General features: G+C 33.3%; 1 protein-coding gene across 1 annotated transcript in view; it reads right to left on the bottom strand.

Moving 5' to 3' along the window:
* Nucleotides 1-27,173, bottom strand: part of LOC126775888 (5'-3' exoribonuclease 2 homolog) — a 125,987-nt gene that overhangs the window by 76,789 nt on the left and 22,025 nt on the right. The window lies entirely within an intron of this gene.

Raw genomic sequence — 27,173 nt, 5'->3', positions numbered from 1 at the left:
GATAGTAACTTGTAAATATCGATTTGAATAGTTGCCGATTATTTTGGCTTAAAATAATTAAAAGTAGATAATTAATTCCCTGTGAAATTTGACAGTACTTTAGTCATGTTCAAATATTATATCGAACTGGTTTTATATAAGAATTATATAATAAATAAATTCGTTTACCTAATTTTCTTTCTTTGTATTCCTTTTTTGAATTATTTCTTTTTTAACTGGGCTATTTCGTCAACTTCCAAATCAATCAATTTAAATATGACCACACTAGTGTTTTTTTTCTTAATATTATTTCAATTAAAAAAAATACGTGATTTCATTAGGCAATATTTTCGGGAATTTTATTGCCTGCATAAAAATATCTTCAATTACATTCCATATACAGATACAGAAGTAATTATATTTAGCTGTTAAATAAATTATATTCGTTTAAATTTCGAGCTTTATTTTTAATAATAAATAGCCTTTTTAATTCTAATAATAGATTATAAGATATAGTAAGTTTAGTTATACTCAGACAAGAAGCTTTAAAACGCTAGTTTGGTTCTGTTTAAATTCTATCTCTACTTCTACTAATAAGTAAATGAAAACAATTTTTTTAATCTTCACCTTCCCTTAGTTTATTCCTAAGGGATGTGGGGTTGAAGCAATCGACTAACACAAGTGATGGGTAATTGACTACAAGCCCCTAATTGGGAGCCGATTGTGTGAACCACCCCTACACTCTTCACGAAGATCATTTTAATGACGGACTTGCTCTAAAACAGGAACATAAAAAATGTACTTAAACTTCTACAATCACATTTAATTTAAAAATTATTATTCGATTGTAAATATTTTAGTAGAATATATTAATATGAAGTGGTAACACAGTAGGAAAATGGCGCCAAAACGCTATCAAAACAATGAAATATAGCAATAAGCTTAATAATAATTTGTTATGTAATAATTTTTTTAAAGAGTACCTATAATTAATGTTTTGTAACTTAATTTATACATATATGTTTCGAAATTTAGGCCGATGTAATTATTTTAGCTAGGCTTAGAGAAGTTATAATAATTATAAATAATAGTATTAATAACGAAAAGGAATTTGTAATTATAACGAGAAATGAGGTGTAATGAATTTCAATTTATAAAATTAATAAAAATTAACGAGTTTTAAACATTTGTTTTATTAAAAAAAAAACGATTTTCCAATTTATGTTTAAGCTTTGAGACCCTTAAGGAGCAAGACAGGAATCATAACATAATAATCGATGCCCTTTGTTTATATTGAAACAATACGAACATCGCAAAACGTTTACCTTTGTGCCGACCCCTCAGCCTTGTAAGCTCATTTTATTGTCTTCAATATTCCCAGATTACCCTATAATCTCTCATAACGTATAACAGTTTATTCCGCATGGCAACATCGCCTTTGTTCAACTGCGTCAGTCACGACCCGCCAAAACGAAATAATAACATGGCTAACGTAGTGTCAAAAAATCTTAACACTAAAAAATATGCAGACAAATTTAAGCTTTAAGCTATATACGAGTAAGGTATGTTTTTCGTTACAATCATTATTATATATGTCGTATCGATTCTCTCATGTAATTTTGATAGAACAAAGACAGCAAGTCTGCACGTGCGCTGTATTACGGGGGCACGCTAATAAAATGGTGGATTAACTGTGAGGGACAGGTGAGGGAGGCGAAATTGAAAACTATTGGCCTCTTGATGAGGTAATACTTGTATCGCGTAACAGATTCCTGTTCCACCGGATTTATGCCAGTGACTGACGTAATTAGACGTTACGAGATTTAATATAATAATATTGCTTTTCCTAACTGATCAAAGCCGAGCGTAAAATTGTAATTATATTTAAAAAGGAATTAAAATATCTTAACAAGCAACATCTCTTATGAAATTAGTTTAATAAAATATTAGATCAGTTGTTTTATTTTTTGGAGCAATTTTCTTTTGTAATTCATTTATTTATAAATTTTATTATAAAAAATATATATAATTATATCAAAGAATATAGGCAGCATGGCAAAAGCGTGGCAAGTCTTATCGTTATAGCGATATCTTCCAGGCAACATTTGTAAAGGTAACCTAACTATAAGAATTTTAAAATAGGGTATTGCAAGTTTAAGTATATAATAAGTTATAATACTAATACTAAGCTATATAATTCAAAAAGCTGATACGGCTACCCACACAGAATACTATCCTTGAGATAAGTTTAGTAAAACTGTATTTATCAGCGCTCATACAAGCCCGTTCCACCCATTCATTATATATTCCAACGGCACCAACGTCTCTCAGCGGTTTTGACCACTTACCAGTTGCCCATCTGCCCAACCTTTATTATAAAAAAAAACAGTATTCAGAATTAACAGAAAAAATCATTTTCTGTTTTTTAGTTCCAAAATATCTTATAGCAGCGTAATGGAAAAAGCTCACACTTTTTGAATAGGAGGCCTTAGCCCAGCAGTGGGACATTCAATGGCTGTTACTTTACACAATGTTTGTCTACCTCGCCAATGCGCCACTAACCTTGGGAACTGAGATGTTATGTCCCTTGTGCTTGTAGTTACACTGGCTCACTTACCCTTTTAACCGTAACACAACAATGCCAAGTATCGCTGTTTAGCGGCAGAATATCTGGTGATTGGGTGGTATCCACCCAGACGGGCTTGTACAAAGCCCTACCACCCGGTAATAAAGTACATAAAGCAATTTATTCCCCGTTATACAAGTTGCTTTATTAATAATGTGTATTTAGAATGGATTGATCTAAGAGTACCTGCAGTTACCATCGCTATCACAATGGCCAAATCCACCAAGGCTAAGGCCACCTTCAAGGGGATTGGATTGAATATGTATTAATCACTATTTTTAATAACAAACAATGAACAATATGCAATACAAAACATATATGAAAATTATTTACAAAGAAAAACAACACACGCAACACACTTCATCTACCATATCTGGTGTATTTTGCAAAACAGTAGCAAAATTACTCATCGTGACACGCTGCTGATATCTGATATGCTTACAATATACTATATATATTGGTAAATAAGCTCCCTTAGTACGGTTGTGTGATAAATATAACAATATCGTTAAATCAATACCGGACATTAACATTTTTTATGACTCTCCCTCAGTCTTTAGAAATAAGTTACTTAATTATTATAAAATGCATGATTAGTTTTAATTAATACTTTTAATAATTTTTAATTATGATTTCGCCGTTTGGTTTTTTATTATAACAATGATATTAGTTATTAATTCATTTTGACATTTTTAAAAAATACTGATGATTTTTTGTTACTTTTAATTTGAATGTGATTAGATTGAATCTGGAAGTTCTATGTACACTTGTAATTGACATGCATATTAAATCTACTATTATTGTCTTATGACTGCCACGTTGGTCTAGTGGCTTGATATAAGGCCGCAGACCCGGAGGTCCTGGGTTCAATTCCCAGGTCGGGCCAATAAAAACTTATTGGGTTTTTCTGTCAGAAAATTCTCAGTAGCAGCCCGGAGTCTGGAAGTTGGAAGTGTGTACACTCCCGTGCCTCGGAAAGCACGTAAAGCCGTTGGTCCTGCGCCTGAACTCTTTCCGGTCGTGTCGGATTGCCGTCCCATCGGATTATGAGAGTTGGGGAATAGAGGGTGCACCTGTGTTTGCGCACACACTTGTGCACTATAATATCTCCTGCGTAGTTGGCTAATCTCTCTTGAGATTGGCCGCCGTGGCCGAAATCGGTCTGGATCGGTATTAATATTATTGTCTTATACATTAATTTTTTCAATACTTTATATGTATGTTGTAAATGTGCAAATACAAATAAATACTAGAATACTTCCTAAACATAATAACCACGAACACGGTAACAGATAAATTTATAGAAAATAAAAATTAACATTTATTCTTAGCGCTAGACTCCGTGAAGTACGTAAAAGCCTTATTGAATAAACAACAGTTTTTAGTCAAAGAATAAAACGCGCCGAGAGCTTGAACTAAAAATGTATTATATATCCATTTACTTTAGAAATATTTAAATATATACATAGAATAACGTCATTAAATTCCGTAAAGTGTATTAAACTTTTTTCACTAAGTGAAATATCGTTGCCAATAAACGTATCAATATGTTTATGGGGTGTTTATGTTTTTCATTAATTTCCAATATTGCTTGCAAACATTTGAACATATTTTTACTCGTTTCTGCTCACGGTTTCGCTTGCATGGACTCCTTTCAGGTGTTAGGTAAAAATAGGCTATTTTGTCTATGTCAGTGTCAGTCCTCGGGGTTCAATACCAATGCCAATCAATGTCAAGCTTCTAAACTCCTCTATTCTATTCTATTCTAAACTCCATCAAAATTAGTTCAGTGGTTTATCTATACTAATATTATAAAGAGGTAAAGTTTGCGAGGTTGTAGGGGGTAATCTCTGGATTTACTGAACCGATTTTGAAAATTATTATACCAATAGAAAGCCACATCATTTGTGAGTGTCATAGGCTATATATTAAGCCGAAAAATAAGAAGACTTTTTCGTATTATTCTGATTTGCAAAGTAACTCGGAGAAAAAACGGTCGAACGAAAACCTTTCTTACGAACACGGCCTTAAAGATGAGAGATATATGATTGAGTTTTAGAGAAAAGTTGTAGAGCTTGATAATGCCTACAACAGCAAAAAAACAGCGACAGCATATGTCTAACTTTTATATTTAAGTCACAAAAACTAGTTTTTTATATTAAAAAAAAATTTTTTAATCGTTAGGTCATGTTTATTGTCATACTATCAACAATTATGAACTCTTATCAAAATAAGTAAGCTGATCGCCTCAAGTGCATAAAACAAAATACTATTTCCTTTTACTGCATATAATTTGGACTAATGGTAATTGTAATTGGTAATAATTATCTCTTTAGATAATTAGACATAGGTATGGAATCGCAGCTATTTAAAAATAAATTGCTTTATTACCAAGGAAATATAATTTCGATAAAATTCATTTTTTACAGTTTGTTTTTTGATTGCATAGTTTAAGAGATAATTTAAAATATCAAATACGCGCGACAATTTTACTAATGTTCGACCAATCACAAGTAAAAATGTTTACCGTCCAACGAAGTAGGCACGGGTCAGCTAGTATTATATATTTCCATAAAATTACTGCAATTCATTACTTATAACATTATAAATACATTTATTTTGATAATATTTTTTTCTATAACATAAATATTATTTACCAAACGAAATTTAAAAAATGCTACTCCACAAATTCAATGGTATGATTAATTTGATACTATATTTGTTTATTCGTTTTCAACAGCGAATTGCAAAACCATTTTTTGTAAAATTTATCATTTTTTTAACAAAATCTATAAATAAAAGATAATGCAAGCAAACGAATCAGTTACAATATTTTTTATACATCAGTTAAGTTATTTCTGATGAACCGAACAGTATATAATCCTGTAACAACTGACGTTTGTGTGTATTATATACATGTCAATAGATATTTGTAGAGAAAAGTCATAATGTTAATTAGACAACGGTGTCAGACCTTTCGAGTGGCAACATGGCAGACAAGACCCGCCGTCCGACGAACTACGATACGGCCAGTGGCGTAGCTATCATAGGGCTAGGTGGTGGAGTGCACCAGGGCCCCGGAGCTCAGGGGGCCCTCTAACCTCAGCTTTGAAAAGAGAGGAACATAAATTAATATATTTTTTTTCCTTTTTCTTTATTTTTTATGTTTTTTATTTAACATCAACAATTACAGAACTCTTCAGATCTAAGATTTTTAGCACATGCGCCAAGCGTCCTCGATAAGCATGTGTTGTTTCAATTATCGTTATTTCAGTTATTTGGTAGTTTGGATGAGTACGCCCGTACGCGCATTGGATCAGCGATAAGCTCACGTGCTTGACGGCCATGAGATCAATTCGACAATTCCACCCATCAACTTTTTAGTCAAGTTTTCTTTCGCCCTTGCCTTGTTCTCATTTATGATATTTGAGATGTTTTCAACTTTCTGGGGTCTGTGTCGCATTATAATAGTTGACGCTAGGTGTGTCGCTGACTGTTGTTATTCGTAATTCGTTACTACCAGTCTTATTTCATCAAGTATCACCACGAATGCTGTTATTTCTATTTCGCACATTCATCCATCTGGCACCATATTGTGCTAGAACTTTTTTCCCTAAAAAAACATATGACAAAACATATACATGTTGCTCAACTTGATGTTGCATAACTCTCAACTTGATCGACAACGAAAAGAACGTTTTTCTAAACTCAAGTTCAAATTGACAAATGAGCTATTATAGAAGATATAATTATGAATTAATGAATTATTATGAATTAATATTGATTTTATAACAGATATGATGTATATGATTACCGACGAACTCTACTCTCTACCGCATTACCAAACAAACTGTTTGTGATTTTTTTGTTGAGCTTCCTGAAATCTTTACTAAACATTGACAAGTAATGTAGGAAAATCTCAATAAGTACTCCAAAGAATTTCCAATTTTTTTTTCAAAATCGTTTTTTTCCCTTTATTGATCTCATTTGTATAATAAATATTCTGTCATGTGCGTCGTTGTTTATTAATTCCCATTTTCTTCTATTAAACACAGAGATTCTACCCCTCATAGAGATGACATATGGATTTAGCCTACTAGGGATAAGTTGAACTCACTGTTTCCTATTCTTGTTCCTATCTATAATTTTGAAAGCCAATATAAGTTCAAGCTACGCGGAAAGAGGGGATGAGGGCCCGATTCTTTCCTTATGCACCGGAACCCTTGTCCACCTAGCTCCGCCACTGGATACGGCACGTACAAAAACGATATGAATTTCTCCATGATCGTTGCAAATTTATTTATGAAAGAACGAAGATTCTAAGAGTTTTATATTTTTATTTACCATATAGAAGTGAAACTGATTTTTTAAAAACCTCGAATTGGTCTTTTTAAAAATAGAACATAAAATCATACAAATTGATGTAAATAACTCGCACAATTACTCTTAAAAATCCAAATAATACAATTGAACTTATTCAAAAAATAACAAGTCGCGCCAATAATGAATTAATTACTCTACCTTTCCGCCCACCAACAAAATGCCGGTTTTAAATTAGAGTGTGATTATTTTTAACAACGCTGTGGGATCAAGGAATCTCCTAACTAAATATTTTTTTTTATTTTATTTTATTTATATTTGGGAAACATACAGTGTGTTATTACATAGAATTAAGGAATTATTACTAAATCATAAACCAATAAAGTTTCCACTTAAAAATAGTACAAATGTTAGAGTATGCATGTAAAAAAGACAACAGAAAGAGACAAAAATACAATGCAATCTACGAGTACAATCAAATCGACTAATTACAAAGTTAAAAAAAAAAATCAAGAAGTTAAATTACAATAATATTAATGAACATAAATATAAACAATGTTATTAAAAATATTTAAATTTGATTTCAACAATTAAAGTAACATCATAAATCATCAATTTATGGCAAGTAATTGATTCAATATACATATACATTATTAATTTACAAAAAAATATTAATGTTTTATGATGATGTATATTACTTTGAAAATAAAGTTAATACATTATTACCTACCCTATAATAATACAGAGTTTTACCTAAAATTAAAACTTAGCTATTATTTTTTAATCAATATCCGAAATCCAGGTAAAATCTACCTAGTGCATCATGAGTGCTACAAATGAGAAACGTCACCCGGTGCGAAACCAAGGTAACAAAGATTAAAACAATAGTAAGGGAGCGCCACTAACGAAGAGGAAACAAGAAAAGCTGATTTAAGGCTGTAAGACCGGAGCTTGACTATTAATAAGCTTCAGTATAATAATATAATTATTATATTGAAATTATTTTGCTTTGTAAGATATACCTTAAAGTTTCTTAAAGCAACGATAAATCATCAAATTATTGGGAAAAAATTGTAGATTACAATTTTTAAATTTATTAAAAATATAAGTTTTTTTTTTTTTAATATAAAAGTATTTGTTTCGCCGTGGCCAATTTTAAGCGAGAATACATATTCAATTGCGTAGAACATATAACAGTGCACTTTCTATTCCTTCACATTCATAATTCGATGGGGTTGCATTTTGACACGAACAGAAGAAGTTCAGGCGGACTAACATGCTTTCCGAGGCGTGGTAGTGAACACACTTCGAAATTCCAGACTTTAAGCTATTACTGAGTGTCTTCGATAGAAAAACCCAAAAACTTTTTATAGGCCCAACCTGGGGTTTGTTCCCAGACCCTCGGGGTTTGTTGCCTTATATGTAGATGCCGGCCACGGCCTTATGTCTAAACCACCGAGGTAGTCAAATATTAATTTAATATTTATATTATAAATTCATATAGTTTTTCAAGTACCTATTAAACGTACAAACATAAAGCTGAAATGCTTTATTAGTAATAAGATATAATCGCATTTATATACATAGGTAATATATAACCCACTTTTTTTTAACTAACTGCCCGGGTTTAACTGAATATTCGAATTATTATATTATATTTAATAATTTATTTTTATACTTAAAATAGCGTCATATATATATATTCATCATGATATTTCATTTATTCATGTTAGTGGAAGAAAATATCTTGATCCAAGAATAACCGGCGAATGAAACTCAGAATTGTAACTGTTTTTAAATTACCTCGCTCAAACAGACGGAGATTTTTTTACAACGCGCAAATAGCCGTATTAACTTAAAGTGTGGCATATATTTTGAAATCACAGACAGGCACTTGAAATGTATTTATTTGTGCAATAACTATATTCAGTAAACATATATTCACATAACACAAGTAAATGTTTATTCTCAAATAAAAACTGAACAAGGAAACATGAAAAAATCAATCTATTACAACTCCCCCCCCTATTTCAGGACCGAGATCTGTCAACAAATTTGCGTATATTATTCTCGTACCGTCGTCATGAATGTAAAGGGTGGTACCATTAAGGAAACTTAAAGGTTTCCATTCATAGGGTTAAGACGTTCAATGGATGGGGTCGCTTGGGGATCATAATTGCAGTAAAAGCATTTCTTAGACGCAGAAATATAGCGGGGGTTGGTACTGAGTGAGCCATTAGTGTGAATTATTCAGTTTTGATATGTATATAATATTTCATAGTTTGATAGGGTTAAGCGCTTAGAAGTAAATAAGCTATATATAAGTTCAGTTTATTAGTGACATATTATGTATTCATTGAGGTAGCACTCGAAATAAATAGAAGATAAAGAATATAATGAGAGTTAAAAAAATAAAGAAACAGCCGGTGAACGTTCAACTGCTACACTAAGGCCTCTTCCCTCTTTGAGGGGAAGGTTTGGATCTTATTCCAACACGCTGATCCAATGCGGGTTGGTGGATGGAAGTTCAATAAAATTAAACACATGCAGAAAAGTCGAAAATAAGTTATAAACGCAAAAGCAAAAGAAAATTGAATGGTACGTGCATGGGTTTGAACCCGCGACCATCGGTTAAGATTCCCGCGTTCTAACCACAAGGCCATCTCGGCTCCAAGGATTTTATTGTCTTATAAAAGTTGAGATCTATAAAATACGTCGTTAAACAATGAAATAAGATACAACAAAAAACAAGATAAAACAAAAATAACAAAATAAAATTAAGATATATATAAATTTTAATACACGCTGTCCAAAAGATTGTCATGTGGCATTATACCCAGAATCGTAAGAAGTCGTAAGAGGTCTTGATTAATATATTGAGAGCAAGGGGTACTATAATGATTCATGTTATGAGATTTTTGATTATAAAGTATATAGAATTAAAGAGAATTTACTAAATAAGCCCGTAAGCGTAGCAATAAAACTGTATAAATATCTTTCAAATTATTGGATGATGAATATTTAATTTAATCGCTTAATAACTATGGTTTGGTCTGCATAATCCACTATTAATCTGTTTGTATGGTGCGGTTTTACAAGGCTTGCCCTAATAATAACAATTATATTATAATCCACTGTCACGAAAGTGTTTTAAAAACTGTTTTTTAATTATACCTACAACATTTATCTCTATGGAGTACGGGAGGTATACTGAGAATGCGTTAGTCTTGTGTTTTTTGTTTAGTATATTTTAGCTACTATGTATATGTATACATCTACGCGCGAGGTCTGTAACGTCGAGGGGCTTGGGGTTGACTAATTAGAACAAAAAACGCGGGAAAACATAAGTACGCTTGACAGTGAGGCAGAGACAAAGCGCACGTACCACAAAAAAGATTACATATCACGATGCACTGCAAATACTGTTACATACTTTAATTCCATTGTTTAAGGTTCATTTTAGTTCAGAACAAAAACATTGGCATGAAAATTTATTTTTTTAATTGACAATCTATAAAGTCGTATACAGAAGGGCGTTTTAAGCGAATTTGGGTTTAAGTACAGAGCTATAAAATACAAATTAGTTTGGTTGGAAATGTTATGAGGATGTTTCGGTATTGTCTCCAGTTGCGTACAGAAGCGCCATCGCGTCGATTGTCTCTGGCACGTTCGGGCAAAGAGGCCACAATCGATAGAGCACGGGCGTGCGTTGTAATGAATTTATTAAGCATCTACTCTGATCTCACGGGTTTGCTTGGCTTTTTAAAATGATATCATTGTTTTTCCTTCCGATAGAGAATCTCTATTTTAGCTTACTTCGAGAAATAATTAGTTATTGTTGCGTTTTTATTTTTTTATTGTTGTAGTTAGCAAAGGTATGAATGACACTCCATAATAAGTACATTTTAATGGCTCAGTTTTATGTTTTAATAATAAAGCTATGTAAAGATGATATTATGCCATTATATAAAGATAGCAATACTTTTTTCCATCTTATTTAGGATAATACTTGATACATATATCATTTGTAAATTAATTTGCCGGAAGAAAATTGTTTCATAATTATTATAGTGTTTGTTTTTATAATTAATATATTTTTAAATCACTATTTAGACAGGATTTGTTTCAAAAATAATTATTATGAATTAATTATCTACATAACACAATACTTAAAGCTTTTATATTTTTAATATGAGTAATGTACGTAATATTTTTGTTATTTTATGATTATTTGCGATGAATTAGCTCATTCTCCACATTATATAATAATCTCTTAAAGACCGATTTCGGCCACGGCGGCCAATCTCAAGAGAGATTAGAGAACTGCGCAGGAGATATTATAGTGCACAAGTGTGTGCGCAAACACAGGTGCACTCTCTATTCCTTAACTCTCATAATCCGATGGAACGGCAATCTGACACGACCGAAAAGAGTTCATGCGCAGGACCAACGGCTTTACGTGCTTTCCGAGGCACGAGAGTATACACACTTCCAACTTTCAGACTCCGGGCTGCTACTGAGAATTTTCTGACTGAAAGACCCAATAACTTTTTATTGGCCCGACCTGGGAATTGAACCCAGGACCTCCGGGTCTGCGGCATTACATCAAGCCACTAGACCAACGAGGCAGTCATTAAGTATAAGCTATAGAGAGAAAATACTTTTAAAATCTATGAGTATGATGTAACAGAGCTGTTTAATTGGACACGTCACGCGTGTAATACAAATATATACACGTTTATGTATTATGGCGATTTCAGTTACTATCATGACTTTATTCCCGACAAAATAATTCAGCTCATGGCCGCGGCAATTGTAACTCCATATCGCGATTAGAAACCGAGTTATAGGTAGTAGAGTTATACGTAGTTTTAGGTTATTTTTGATATAAATAAATTAATAAGTTCTTATACCTATTAAATACCGTGGTATTGCACGTTGTGGGTTATTTTGTTATTTATATAATAACTACAAATGTATTTACTTATTTATTTTTTACATTTTTCATACAAAATACAGTGTTTGATTTGCTTATAACCCGCAAAATTCAGAAATCTAATTTAAACAAAGATTAGTCAATATAAGATTAGTAAACTACTTGGAAAACTAACTAATGTTTAAAGGTTTATATATTTTCGTTTTTTTTTTTTTAATTTCTATTTCGCAAGGATAATAGTACTTCTAGTTACTTGCAATATATAAATATATATACCTCGTAGGTATAGTAATAAAATTAGTTTGGCTAAGTTTCATGTCTTGTAAATAATGCTATCCCATAAGATGTAATGCTTCATAATTGAATAAAAAAATCCTTCGTCTAAAATAAAATTAAAAAAAATCATTCAACTTAAAAAAAAATTGCGTACCTGTCTAAAACAATATTCCATAGGTACGGTTTTACAACAGTATTGTTAGCAGTATGCGCCGAGTCACGGTGGCTGTCTACGGCCGAGATGACGAGGGACGTCTCATTAACACTCATGTGCGTCTGTCAGTCACGGGGTCACTCCTTCGACCACCAGCGGTAACGACGAACATCGGTTCCGCAGGTTTGAACATTCGCTTCGAGAAAAATCTCGATTTATCTCGTCAATGGGATCTTTTGTGGATTATTGTACAATAGAATATACAGTAAAATAAATGGCTGCCTTTTAAACTTATTTGCTTAATATATTATTAATTAATGATTTCCTTTCTTCCCTTAAAGTAAATTATAACCTAAATCATAACTTTACAATTACTTTAAATTGTCGAGCGCTATCAACATACAATATACTTTTAGTAAAACAAAGATAGCTATAGCGTTATATTACCGTGGATCTCTATATCTCAACACAAATGTTAAACTGTCGAATCATCACTCGAACGAAATGACTTTTATTCCAACCCATCGCCATTCGGACTCGTATTATTTTGACATCTCGCCGGACGCCATGACAGGTGGCACTGTTTAATCATTGTGAGATGAAACAATTTAGTTATTTGCTTTGATATTACTCGTATTTGAGTGTAGAAATGTATTGGAATTATCATGGTGTAGTAAGTTTCGTTGTAGCTTGCGTAATAAATCATTAATAAAAAAAATATATTCAGATGCTGAACATTAAGAATTTTATGTTTTTCATTCAAAAAACCATTGTTGGATTTAAAAAAATAATTGTATGTTGTCAATACCGCCACCTACCGTGCCTTTTAGCTAAACTAAGCAGATGAGCAGGACTCCGTCTTAGGAGGAAAAGAGTATTAGTCCCTCCCTATCAGCCTAATTGATCTACATTTACTAGCGGTACGACTGGGCTCGGCTAGAATTACATATTATCTAATTATTCTATCGACAAATAGTGGTGTTTAATGTTGCTGTCTTCCGGTTAGCTACAGCCAGCTATTTGGCTGACTATCCACTTGGTTATTAAAGGCACAAGAGACATACGTAGCTACAAAGGGAAGTGACTGTAGTGTTGAAATTTACGGAATGTCTAATGCCTCCTACTGTGATTGTCTACAAAGAGCGAACTACTGGTCATTGGGCTTTTGTTCAATTGGGCGATTAGCAAGTGCTGATTGGTCTTTACTATAATAATAATCAATTTTCATTGGCTTAAATATAAATTGACTTTGCCATCGCGATATCGAAAATTTTTAAGTATTTGAGAATCTCAAAATTGCATATAAGTCATGGGCTTGTAGTACAAAGTCAAAGTACTCTTGGTTCGGTCGTAATCGGATCAAAATCCATGTTCGCTTCCAACGCCCTGAGCTGTATTCAATACGAGAGCGAGTCGATACGATAAATTATTCGTAGTTCCCTCGTATACATCTGGCGATTGTTTTTTATTGTGTTTCATGCATTATATTTTGACCCCTTTCAAGCGATATAAAACAATTACGTATAAAACGTAAAAGCATTAGATCTTCACTCAAAGAAATGGCGCGAAGCTTTGACGGCCGATTGTTGCCATGTCGCTAATGGCGCATTTCGCGAAACAATGAAAGCTCCTTCAGACACAAAGAACGTATCGTTTGATGTGAATTGTTTCGCGATTTCGTAAATTTCCCGACGTATGCTCGCACAAAGACCCTGATGCCTTTGATTTTAAATATTGTAACATTTGTACGGCACCATTTAACTCAACTACCATGTTTTTTATGAAACATTTCAAGATAATAAAATGTGTGGCCTTCATATATTATTTAAAATATCTGTGTGCGTGTGCGCGTAATATGTATTAGATTCACAACCAACAACGAAGGTAGGTATTTAGTAAGCTATTTTTAGTAAGCTTTATATATATTATATAAAGCTTACTAAAAGCTTTATATATATTATATAAAGCTTACTAAAAATATATATTATATTTTATGAAATAGATGGACGATGATGATGATAAGTAGTCATCAACGCCCATAAACATTGGTACCGTCAGAAATATATTCCATTACTTACATTGGCAATGCGTCATCAAACCGGAACAAACAATATCAGGTATTGCTGTTTGGTTGTAGAATATCTGAGAATTGGATGGTACGCAGACGAGCTTGCACAAAACTCTACCGCCAAGAATATATATTAAAAGCGACCATCATAAGGATATTATGTGAAGGCATAGTAAATTGAGTTAAAAGTGCCACTCTGATTTCCATTCATGAACTTATTTTATGAGCTTCATTGTCTCCAAATTCTTCTACCATCCCAGACTTATGTAAAAAAAAGTTTTATATTATATTTTAAAATTAGGATGAAATTAGTTTGCATCTGTTGGACCTTATTAATTTGAATTTGAATATGTATATACTATGATGTAAGTTCGTAATATATATACCGTAACCGTAACAGCCTGTGAATGTCCCACTGCTGGGCTAAAGGCCTCTTCTCCTCTTTTTGAGGAGAAGGTTTGGAGCTTATTCCACCACGCTGCTCCAAAGCGGGTTGGGGGAATACACATGTGGCAGAATTTCAGTGAAATTAGACACATGCAGGTTTCCTCACGATGTTTTCCTTCACCGTAAAGCACGAGATGAATTATAATCACAAATTGAGCACATGGAAATTCAGTGGTGCTTGCCCGGGTTTGAACCCACGATCATCGGTTAAGATTCACGCATTCATACCATAATATATATAAGTCTTATGTAATTGTGACAACTTGTTGTGTCCGCAACTTCCAAAAAACCTCGCCTACAGAGAATGGTATACCGTATACTAACTACTAAGAATATTCGAAGAATAGCAATAAATATTTATAGAGAAGTGACACTTGTCCTTAAAAAGAAATTGGTATCAGCTTAAACTAAATATTAAGTATTTTTACAATCAGAGACATCATATAAATAATATCTCAATAAATCTTTGGTCCATATTTCAGACGTTTTGAAGCATCCTCAAGATAAAACGACATGTTTAATATGATATTTGCTTAAATATTAAAATATGAATATTCTAATACGTATGTAATGATACTATTTAAGTGATATAAATTTAAATAAAAACGTATTAACGAAACAAAAACAGAACCGCCGCAGATAAAAAATATATAATAAAAATCTCGTCGCACCGAGAGGGCATCTATTCATCCTCATTACAAAAATTGCATGACGTCGCCACTTGTATTATTGATACTATATAACTCTGGCCGTTTTTTTTTAATTTTAATGCAATATTACATATTATTACAAGTGTTATAATTTATTATGTAACGTTTAATATTGACCATTTAACTCTATACAGTCTTTATTCATAATCAGACCGTATGTAAAAAGATTTTTTTTAATTAATTTTGTTATTATAACGATTCCTGAAATCATATAAATTGATTTTAAAGAGGATTAAAAAAAATAAACTTCTGTAGACTTAGTTCGTAGCAGTACATGTTGATGTAAAGGAAAATATGTGCATGGTGCAGTGCATGGTGGATACCACGGACGCGCAGTGGCTGGGCGGGCGGAAACTGAGGAGAGGCGGGAGAATCTTGTCATTGAACTCGATAGGACGTTAGATCTCATCGCCAAATGGGGTTCTGATAATCTTGTTGAGTTTAATGCCAAGAAAACATAGGTATGCGCTCCCACAGCGAAAAAGTCACCATTTTACCCTCATCCCTCCCTCTGTGGCACACCGCTGATGATACAAAGCAAAATCGCCATGCTGGGGATGGACGTTCGCTGCGACCTTAGTCCAAGGGATTACATCGAGGCTATTATAAAAACAGCTTCACGGAAACTCGGAGTTCTGAACAAGGTGCGGCGTTTTTTCACGCCACAACAACTGTGCTTATACAAAACACAGGTACGCTCTTGCGTTCAATATTGCTCGCACCTTTGGGATGGCTCCGCTAAGTACCTACTGGAAGCCTTGGACCGGTTGCAGCGACGTGCCGTACGCATTATTGGCGACGTAAAGGTCACAAACACCCTTGAGCCTTTACAATTGCGTCGTGAGATAGCAGCACTGAGCGCTTTCTATCGACTGTATCACGGCGAGTGCTCTGAGGAATTATTCTCTCTAATTCCTGCTTCCCCCTTCCTTCTTAAGTCCACGCGAGCTGGTTCTCGTTGTCACCGCCTAACTGTAACATCAATTCCATCGCGCACAAAGAAATTTGGCAACTTCTTTCTTTGTCGCACTACCAAAAAATGGAATTCCTTACCAGCTCACGTGTTCCCCTCCTCTTACAACCCGGGTTCCTTCAAACGAGGCGTGAAGAGGCATCTTGCGGGCCGGCAAGGCGGTGACGGCTAGTACAGAACATTCTTCCCGACTGTACTGGCCGTCGTCGCGTTTGGACTCTACTACCACTTACCATCAGGTGGAGTAGAGTCATTTGCCATCCCGGACACAAAAAAAAAATGCATACAGTTTATATCATACAACTTATAGACAGACGGTTGAGTTGTTAAAAAAAAATATGTTTACAAACAGTATCATCTGTCCCGCTTGTCTTAATTTCGCTCTATTTTGTTTTTCAACAAAAAGAGTATTTTCTTTCTGAAAATAAAAAAGCGGTTGTTTTAATTTTTTAATAAAGCTATAATATGTCGCCAGGGTCACGTTCAATCCGTTCTATACTTTATACTATAATAGAAAATGCACAATGAGTTCACATAGAAAATTTGACGGCGTTCAATGGTCGGTTCGACACTCGAGTCGAGGACCGGGGGAGATTACGAAACAATGGATTTTTCCAAAATACATAATAATGCCGCGTCAAATGGCGGTTTTGTGAGCTTAGAGGTCCGTAAAATTATTTGTCACATACAATGTTACGTTCGAAATGATATGCTTAGACATGTTCTATTAATAAATCAATTATTTAAAATATATATAGTTTGTTATCATAATTGTATCTATTTTATATATACGAGATCATATATATGTGGCCACATAGTCTGTGTAGTATTACTTTGGTTATTATAATATTTTCAATTATTTAATTACGAAATAGATAACAATAGTTCAAGAGCCCAATAACACCTAATCAAAGATAAGAATTCATTATTATATATTGATTTCTAAGTGTAGCTAATTTATACTCTACTAGTTTTGCACGATTGAGAAATCTAATAACCTAATCCCTATATAAAGTGGCGAGTCTTAATGTTCTACATAACAAAAAAACCTTAATTATAATAGTCACGGAACCCTCATAAATTTCGCCAGTAATTGCGCCACATGGGTGGATTTTCGAGATATTTTTGGGCCGCGCTCGAGTGGGGCTTGGCCGGTGTGCTCGCGCGAATTATTAAAAAGTATAAAAAAAAATATGGCGCTCGAGAAGGCGGCCAGCCGTGAATATAACGTCGAAGCTTAGTCACGGATAGTTTGATATGTATATTAATTATGTAATTGTATTTATTGCTTAAAATCTATAGGGATGATTCTTCATACAAACAAAATTGTATTCATGTTAATATAATGTGGCAACGCACCTTATTTATACCCACTATTACGTCTAAATTTAAAGGTGTCCAAATGTAGCAAGTTATAAATCCTTTCCTCTCACTAATATGTGGACTGTAGCTTAGTTCTTAGACTCTTGGATATTGGTTTAAATTGTTTACAAATCGTATTGTGCGGTGAAAGCACCGTAAGAATAAGCTGCATATTTTAAAGTTGTTCCAGATCTCCGACATTCCAGACACAAGTAACGAGTAGACACGTGGGCGTGTAGGTACTTTGTGTTTCTTTCGTTGTGTACCATGTAATATATTGTATTTTGTATATTTGGTCACCTAACTAACCTATATAATAGTGGAAAAGCGCTTGATATAATTGTGCAGACATAATTGTGGGTGGTATAACCCTTGTGAGTTGATGTTAAAAGTTATTTCATAGATATAGTTTATAAATTATAATAGATTCTATACAGATGTTTTCTTAGACCATTTTATTACTTAAAAAGCCAAATAACGTTATCACGAAAAACATTTCCATTTAACTCAGACATATGATATATAATATATGTAACAATCAAAGCTTAAATTGTAAACTTCCAATGATAAATAATTAATTTGAATGAAAATTAAAAACGCGTTGTTTTTTTTCACAAATCGGTTTTTGTTAAATGCATAGGTTAGAAGTACTTGCCCGAAGACCGGGGGTACAAATCTGGGCCGAGTTTTCAAGTGCTAAAATCGTGTTCCTTATACACCGCGTGCTCAGCGTTGAAGAAAGATATCGTAAAGTAATCTGCATTTGTTCACTCACCCGAAGTGAAGCAGTGTAGTGGTATAAGCTCCAAGGCTTATCCTTAAGAGAAGAGGCCTCTACTAGCAGTCAATTATTTAATTCTCGTGTTCGCGTGACAATGTATGATTGAAGGCTTGCTAATGTTTACGCGCTTTTGTGGCAATGGTACCACTAGGTTCACCTTCCTAATTATGTCACGAATTTTACATGACGTCGAGTCGTACAATCGTAAGGTACTGGGGGACTGCTTCATCTGGTGGCCACGTCGACTGCCGATAAATATTTATGGGTTTTTCTCAATAGCAGCCTAGTTTTGAAGTTGGCAGTTTTTGCACTCGTGCCTCGTTTGGATCATGCGCATATTGGATATGTCGGATTTCCGTTCCATCGGACTGAGTTTTTACATTGCTGGTCTTAAACATTTATCTTATTAGGCGACCAAAATATAACTTTTTTTTTATAATATAGGTAGGCGGACGAACATATGGGCCACCTGATGGTAAGTGGTCACCAACGCCCATAGACATTGGCATTGGTAGAAATGTTAACCATCGCTTTCTTTGCCAATTTTTGCGCCACCAACCTTGGGAACTACGATGTTATGTCCCTTGTGCCTGTAATTACACTGACTCACTCGGCCTTCAAACTGGAACACAACAATACCGAGTACAGCTGTTTTGCGGTAGAATATCTGATGAGTGGCTGGTACCTACCCAGAGTAGCTTGCACAAAGCTGTACCACCAGTAACATCATCAGCTTGCACATAGGCATCTTTTAACGTGTGATAAACTCTCAGTACTCAGTCTTCCACGTCCAGTAAAATATTTAATTTAGTGTAACAATGACTTAAAAAAGGTTGGAAATATTTCTACTGAAAGTTTAAATCATCCAAATTATAACTAATACTGGTTTATTTTGTATCTTATACAACTTTAAATTTCAAATTCAAATTTCTTTATTTAGTACATTTTGGCAAAGCTCATCGGCTTTTTCTTGTTTTATTATGTAATTATTTATAATTCTTAGCAAACGAATAATTATGCTAAAACTAAATTCAATACCATATTCTTACAAATCGAGGAAAAATTAAATTGCCTTTACTGTCATAACTCGTAATGCCTTATTATGAACACTCAAATAACCATATCAACACCTATAACAACACTACAAAATTTTAAAATAATATCATTAATCAACATACAACATTTAACAATACAAAAACTATTTAAAAAACCGGTAGCGGTGAACAAAAACGCATCCAATGAATTAAATCACCCTACGATAGAATCTAACCAACCACACGACAAAAGAATTAGTCAAAATAATACAAAAAAATAAAAGTTACACAATAGCTTTTGAAATGCTGTGGGCGAAATTGTTTCTAAAGTGTAGCAACATCTGGCCAGAGGGGAGATGAAACGAATCGACTGAAAACAAAAACCGCTACACTACACTGTATAATTAACTGTATCACCTAAACATAGTGCATAAAATTAAATATACGGAAATGGTACTTCAGCCTCTTTTCTATGAGCAGTATCGTGTTAACGCCATTACTGTCAAATTGTGAGCCAATCAGTGCGGAGAGACGCGGACCAATGATGGCGGCGCGCGCTGCGTGCTGTGAATGCCAAATTTGGGCGGAAACTGGAACAATTTGTAACTTTTTTACGGCTTAAAGTGGTAACGGAAAACTAATTTTGGACGGCGATTATTCGCAGGCAAATGATTTGGGTATTCGCTTGTTATTCAAGTTTAATGAATGGATCAACAAAAAAATACTGTCCATCGTTATAATACTATTTTTTACCGACAACCATCATCAAATACAAAGAGTTTAATTCACACCCAAATGAAAAATGTAGAAATTCATAAATTAAAACAGATTTAGAAATTAAAGCCGGTTTTAATGACTTTATTATAATGTTTGATGCAAAATTAAATACATAGGTATATACATAAAGGTATACAAGTTAGATGATCAAACTCGAATGTCTCGTATATTATATATTTAATTATCTTTTTTTTCTGTATAGTATAGACTTTATTTCTAGTACCTACTCTATGCAGTACAACTATTTTCGTGAATTATACGTAGCTAATAATGATTATACTTGATACATAATAACTTTGTAATATTTTTATTTATCGTTACTTTATCGTTAATACCATTTTTTCACATAAAATGGTTTATGGTTTAATAAAATAAAATATTTAAAAAAAATCCTTGCGCATTGTACGCGCAGCGGCCACCAGTGGAGCAAAGAGAACAAGATAAGTGTCTACAATGGTAGAGGGCGCGTCATTGGTAATATCTCTGTGATTAAAATCTGATAATTTATAATGGTGCAGATCACGAATTTCATTCTCCAACTCCTGGGTCAAGTTGAGCGAAATCAGTGCGTAGCTAAACAGCCCCAAAGCAACGTTTATAAGTAGGAAAGGCTATAAGACAAACATGTACAAAACGATTAATAATAAAATCAATTGACCGTAATTATTCTTGTAATAAAATACAAAATGACTTCTCATTACGCCAACGATAGGTAGGACACTATTAGGTCGCAATTTTCAACCAATAAATCAGATAAGAAGAATAAATGACATCGCTGATGTATTCTCTAAATCTTTTTGTACTTTTCGCCAAACCTAACCTAAATTATACTTGTATTCATTAACTTTGTCACATCAAGGTACTTGTATTTTCTTATTTAGATAACATTGAAATTACTTACTGTTTCGAATATGTCAAAACAGTAAAAAGTAGTTAACATGTCTATTGTTTCATATCAATTTCAGGGTTTGATAGGTATCTACTTATAATAATTGACTGTACGACAGTAGGAGGTACGAGTACGGTCTATGTCGGATACGTCTGTTATATTTAACACATACCTTAAATCTAAATAGTTAATTGATAGATAAATAAAACAAAATACTTGTTATAATACACTTATTTATTTATGAGATACTTTAATGGTGATATATATAGTCTATACTTTCTTTGAGCATAGATTTGAAAATATTTTTGTTTCCCAATAAAGATCATGGTTCACTTAATATTAGAAAAATTATATAAGCAAAACGTCATTTTATCTAAATTTAGTGTTATTTTAGTTGTGCAATACAACCAGTTCACCGTATTATATATAATTTTTAACAGAAGTAATATTTTACTGTTAAATTAATCCTTGGAAATAAAGTCCTCCTATCCAAATACAATTAGAAATTAATAGAAATATTTTTAAAAGAGTTAAACTTGAAACTCTACAGCGAGAAAAAACCGATAATCACGTTGAATGATTTAGATGGTTATCATCAGCATGAAATATTGAAATATAAATAAAGGCCATAAACAACTCTCAGTTTGGAGCTTATCTCGCCACACTACTCTACTGCGGCTTGGTGATACACGTGACAGAATTTCACCCGACGACAACATGCAGGACTCGTTTTTTTTCCTCCACTGCTGAGCTTGAGATAATTATTATCATACAAATTAGCCATATGTAAAGGTGGTGTTGTCAGGATTTCAACCCACAATCATTAAATAAAATTCTCAAACTATTCACTAAATATCAAACTATATTAGAATCAAAAATATTTAATTAAAAAAAATCTCAAGATATATAATTATAATGAGGATTACAAAACAAAGTTATTGCAAAAAATAATAAAATCGAATTTTATGTGACGTTATTCACATAAAGTAAATACAGAAAATATTATTTGAAATGTAATTAATAATAGCTACTCACTGTAATCAAAACTACTTTTCACTAAATTTATCCATCACACATAATAATATTATTATTTACGTACTACATACAAACATTATAAACGACAAATTAATTTAAAAATAAATAGTTTTCTTATTAAAAAAAAACAATCATTTAAAGTATTGTAATACGTTGTTCGCTGTCAATATGATTAGTATTGACAGCGAACAATTAGCAAAGTCAAGAAATTAATTTCTCAAGGCGCGTCACATTTTTCCCACCGACTCGTAAATTGCTCATTCACACTCCGCCGACTCCACTCACTAGCGATGGACACTCAAGAACTATAAAGAAGTCAAATTCATCTGTCAAACGGAATTTAAATTCGAGCGGGAACTCACACCGCGATGTCGCCGCGTGACGTCTTTACGCGTCACGAGGGCGCAGCGTGCGGCGGCGACACGCTGACTCGCCGCCTTTCCGCGCTCATTATGACAAACTATAGCAAATCACAATACTAGTGATATTAGCACGGTGAAGTGCACATTCTAGATCTCGTTTATGGGAAGTGAACAGGGCGTCGGTTCGCGACATTCATGACTTTTCACGCTTGAAATGTATCGTGTGAGAATTTGTGGAATTTTGGCGATACGATTTGCTAAATAATTTATAATGGCTTTCACTTTATCTTGTTATTAACATAAATCAAATCTCTTTTTAATGTATCAAACAAAATTTTTGATACACTATTATTTCTTATGATGTATTTATAAATTATGCCAATATATTTAAAAACATTTTAACAATATGCTTCACTTAGCGTTAAGTAAGTAATATTTGTATATAAAAAAATATAAAATTTGTTTAACCTTAAGCTAATCAATATATAAAAGATGATTTTTGGCCAAATGCCTTAAATTTTAAATTCAATTTGTTTTCATTTTCATTTAGGTACAGTTACTAATTAAAGTTTAACGTTGTTGTTTATTTCACTTAAAAGTAAATAAATTAATGAATAAAACTTGATTTATTTTTCTATGACATTTTTTTTAAGCTAGGGCTTGACTGTTATCACACCTAATGGAAAGTGATGATACAGTCTAAGGTGGAGCGCGCTAGAAGATGCCTATTCACTCTCGACTTGAAGGTGGGGGTATTCCAGACCTTAGCGGTGCGTATCAGGAACGAGGAAGCAAATCGTTTCGTACGTGTCTTAAATACGTAAACTACGTACGGGTTTGTCAATACAGCAATTAATTATCATAATCAATACCTCATTATACTCATTCCCTGTCCATAATCGTGTACGTCCGTATATATATTTGGTTTTTTGGTTAGTAGTTATTGTATAGTAACTGCCTGTGAATGTCAATTTAGTCCTCTGCTTTTAAGGATAAGGTTTGTAGCTTATTCCACCACGCTGCTCCAATGCGGGTTTGTGCATGGAAGTTCAATGAAATTAGACACATGCAGCCGAATCGGAAATAAATTATAAACACAAGAGCAAAAGAAAATTCAATGGTAAGTGCATGGGGTTGAACCCGCGGATGATAACCGATGACGGTTAAGATTCACGCGTTCTAAGCACAGAGCCATCTCGGCTCCAATTATGTTTTTCTGCACCAAAGAGTATGAAATGAATTATAAGCAGAAATCAAACACATTTTTATATAGAATAGGTAGACGAGCATATGGGCCACCTGATGGTAAGTGGTCACCAACGCCCATAGATATTGGTACTGTAAGAAATGTTAACCATTGCTTACATCGCCAATGCGCCACCAACCTTGGGAACTAAGATGTTATGTCCCTTGTGCCTGTAATTACACTGGTTCATTCACCCTTCAAACTGGAAGACAACAATACCAAGTACTGCTATTTTGCGGTAGAATATCTGGTGAGTGGGTGGTACCTACACAGACGAGCTTGCACAAAGCTCTACCACCCGTAATGACATTAAGCGGTGCTTGTCCGGACTTGAAACCTCAATCTTTTGTAAATATTCACGTATTTATATAAGCCCCTAGGCCACTGTAGTATTAATAGTTGAAAACAATTATATAGTACCAGTTGGCTGTTCCGATTTCCCAACGATAAAATTCATACAAAGTTACAACTTTAAGTTGAAATCCTATCGTATTCTGTGCATACGTTATAAAAAAACCAATGTTCTAAATTTCAGCTTTCTAGACTCAGTTGTTTTGTCTGTGATAGTCAGCTAGGACAAACTATTTAAGCATACATATTTATGTACGAACGAACGAAGTCCAACCTATAAGATATATATAATATACATTTATTCATTAGTTTGTTTTTGTTATAGATTAATGTTATTTCATTTATTATTACAACACCACCTACATTGTTTCATAAGTCATTGTAACACGCATGTTACGAGAAAAAATGTAAAAAAATAAGTAAAAAAGTCTTGGACGCTATTATCGATGGTTATCGACGCATAGACAAAAGGAGTAGTTTATATTTCTTGTAGTGATAACTTCTAAATGCGAAGATAACCTTATACCTATATACCTATAGGTATATAACCAATTTAGGTACTAGGTATTACCTAGCAATTTAGGTATATAACCAATTTAGGAGAATATATATATATATACATATATACAATAATCATAAAATATTTTATTGAATGTTAGTTATAAACTATGAATGTGGTTAAATACATTCAATAACCATTTCACAAAATAAAATCAGTATCAAACTTCCGAGGAATTAATAACGGCCCATTAAAACGCTTACCTGGACAAAAAAATCTTAAAAATCTCCGTTAAGTTGGAACCTCATTCATTTCTCGAGTGGCCTCCAGCCAGTATACGGCCCCTAATTTCCTTTCATCTCCACAATTTCGAACCTTCGATTGTGGTGCAGAAAAAAAGAAATTAAAAAACTATTGATCGAACACAAAACATACCACTTCAGGCGCGCTTTGTCCGCCATATTGAAAATTGCTTTCACCGGCCGTTACATGTGTTTTATTTAAATTATACTTATTTTTAAGTGCGATATTAAATGCTAATAATATAAAATCATTCAACTTATAAATACTTTACTATTTCTTGGATATTATATAATATTTCATTATCGTTGTGCAGCATCACTGCTCTAACAATACTTACAAGAAAAAACTATTTGTTCACATTTACGTTAACTAATTTAAATATTTTAATCAAATGATTATATTCAGCGATCATAAAACAAGTCACGTCGTTATGAATTGCTTATAATGTCCCTTAGTCTTATTTTATTACGTCATTATAGTGTTAAAATCCTGTCTTAGACAAAACATCTGTATATAAACCCACCACCTACAATATGGGTACCTTCAAGTCAAGAGTGAATAGGCATCTTCTAGGCAAGCGCGCTCTACCTTAGACTGTATCTTCACTTTCCATCAGGTGTAATAACAGTCAAGTGCTTACATTTAAAAAATAAACACTACGTAACTACAGATAAGCATGTTTATCAAAAACATTATTTTTTTATATCAAGAAAAATGTTAGTCGTAGCAATTTCAGTTGTTACGGTTCAATAAAAAAGGGTTATTGTCGGCGGTGTCACCCTGCGGGGCAGTTAAAGGAAGCTTAATGCCGAGCTCAAACAGGAGCAGTGCTTACAAAGCTACAGCCGTAGAAGAACCCAGTAAGGTCGAAGGTTCACAGTATGCTGAGACTTTTTCGGGGTGAAGGAAGTTTTCAAGGCAGAAACATTATATATTAGTTAGATGTCAGGCGTCACAGTAGTTTTTTTTTTAATAAAATAGAAAGGAGGACGAGCATATGGGCCATCTGATGGTAAGTTTTCACCAACGCCCATAGACATTGGCATTGTAAGAAATGTTAACCATCGCTTACATAACCAATGCGCAACTAACCTTGGGAACTAAAATATTAGGTCCCATGTGCCTGTAATTATACTGGCTCACTCACCCTTCAAACCGGAACACAACAATACCAAGTATTGCTGTTTTGCGGTAGAATATCTGATGAGTGGGTGGTACCTACCCAGGCGAGCTTGCACAAAGCTCTACCACCAGTAGACAGTAGTAGTAGAATGCGCAAGCGATCCCGTTACATCCCTCTATAAGGATATTGAAGGTTTTTTGTAGGAAGTGTGACAATCGGCCAGTCATACATACAGACTACATACCCGTTAGCAGTGGAGGTGGTGCTGTTCTGTAAGAACCCCTATTTTGAAATGTTGAAACTGACTAACGGTGATACAGTATTTTGATGTGTATTTTTAAACTTTATAATTATTAGTCAATGTCGCATATCACTTTGTCGTTTCATGATCATATTCTGCGAGTTCCCGAGTTTATCGAGATTCTGACAAAAATCTCATATGTTATAATGAATGAAAAATCGTTAATGGTATTCCATGATCGCGGAATTTAATTTTATGTATTTATTGGGTCACGTACAGCATAATTATATAATACATTAACATTTGACCACAAAGTAGGTTTTACGCAAACCAAGTATAGTTTTCACTTTTACATCAAGACATGTAGTGAACTTGATAACAATATTAATTAAAAAAAAAAAACAAAAACAGCAGAACATTAATGTGAATTTATTTTTGAAGGTAGTGAAAACTTTATGCAGATTTTCAAGTTTGTGTTGCTTACTGATTATCTATGGATCATGTTCTAGCTTCGAGTTTAGTCAGAATATATTCTTGTAAAAAAACTATTTAAAAAGGCTTGTAAGAAAAAAGGGAGATGGAGTTAATAAAAAATACATGTATCGGTTTATTTAGATTTATTTGTATGACTGTGGTTAAAATCAACGAAAATCTTTCTTACATCTATCATCTTAATTTACA

The sequence above is a fragment of the Nymphalis io genome, chromosome 19 (assembly GCF_905147045.1).
Source record: "Nymphalis io chromosome 19, ilAglIoxx1.1, whole genome shotgun sequence".
NCBI lineage: Eukaryota > Metazoa > Arthropoda > Insecta > Lepidoptera > Nymphalidae > Nymphalis > Nymphalis io.
The sequence above is the reverse complement of the archived record's forward strand: the minus strand, read 5'-3'. Positions and strand labels throughout refer to the sequence as shown.